Source organism: Genypterus blacodes, unplaced genomic scaffold, assembly GCF_046128005.1.
Source record: "Genypterus blacodes isolate CSIRO-AG114 ecotype Tasmania unplaced genomic scaffold, CSIRO-AGI_Gbla_v1 ptg000292l_1, whole genome shotgun sequence".
Lineage (NCBI taxonomy): Eukaryota > Metazoa > Chordata > Actinopteri > Ophidiiformes > Ophidiidae > Genypterus > Genypterus blacodes.
Window position 1 is genome coordinate 120,001 of NW_027467083.1, and position 1,263 is coordinate 121,263.

Below are 1,263 nucleotides of genomic sequence, written 5' to 3' on the forward strand. Positions count from 1 at the left end.
TACCTACCCTCTCTCTCTCTCTCTCTCTACCTACCTAACCTCTCTCCCTCTCTACCTACCCTCTTTCTCTCTACCTACCTACCTACCCTCTATCTCTCTCTCTCTCTCTCTCTCTTTTTCTCTGCCTTCTCTACCTTCTCTACTTTCTCTCAACCATTCGTAGCTTTCCAGGTTTTATTTCTGTCCATATCTCCCTGTTCTCTCTTTATGATTTAAATGTCTATTTTTGGATCCATATACCCCAAAAAGATAAATATATGAAATGTATATGGGTTTTAAGAAAAAGTATTTTATTAGAATCAAATGAACCTTGACAAATTGTACACTTGATAGTGTGCGTATTGCTATAACTTAAATCCTTTCAACTGAAGTTGTGTTCGGGTTTCTTTTGTTTTCTATCTGTTGCCATGGCGAAAGACATTTTGAAGGGTTAACGAGGAGATGAGAAGTGTTTATTTACATTTTTTAATTTCCTTCAGCCTTGTTTTTAGCTTTAAAGTAAAGGTTACGAGAAATACCCAAACGCAAACATCGCTTGTTTCTACACAGATTCTTTTCTTTTGCTAAAGAAAAACAAAACGACCAAAAAAATAGATGATTTGAGTTTTGTTTTCTGATGGAGGAGAGGCTTCTTCTTCTTCTTCTTCTCCTTGTTCTGCTCCTCCTCCTCCTTAGCCTTGCACAGCAGAGGCGGCCTGTACAGTATTAGCATCTCTCACTTCAGTGCCCTAGTCTTCATTTAATGTGTACATCAAATATGGGTCTCGACTTTCTGAACCGGAGCTCTAAGAAATAAAGTTTTTTTGGTGCAGACAGCAACAGATCTGTCATTCCACATGTGAACACACACACACACACACACACACACACACACACACACACACACACACACACACACACACACACACACACACACACACACACACACACACACACACACACACACACACACACACACACACACACACACACACACACGCATGCCATTTTTGCAGCCTTATCCCAAAATTTGTCTCGGCAGGAAGTGTTGCTTTAAATAGAGGCTGGAGGAAGTGCAGCTTCCTGTTCCTCCTAACATTCATTTCCTTTTCAAACATTCTCCATTGGCATTTTTGGGTAAGATCATGAAGGCAGATTGCGACAGGAAGGTTGGCGGTTTGAACCGTAGCTGTGTGGAACTGCAGGTTACAAGCTGAACTCTGCTGATGTGCCTTTACGCCTCAGAGGAATCTGCTGCTGTTCTGCAGAATCTAACTTTGGTGA

General features: G+C 41.2%; 1 protein-coding gene across 1 annotated transcript in view; it reads left to right on the plus strand.

The window, feature by feature from the left end:
- gnas (GNAS complex locus) overlaps positions 1-819 on the plus strand; it is a 16,838-nt gene extending 16,019 nt beyond the window's left edge. Inside the window, exon 12 of the mRNA XM_076137068.1 lies at positions 1-819. This exon is cut by the window's left edge and continues 2,417 nt beyond it. The gene's annotated coding sequence lies outside the window, so the exon portion shown is untranslated.
- The last annotated feature ends 444 nt before the right edge of the window (positions 820-1,263 follow it).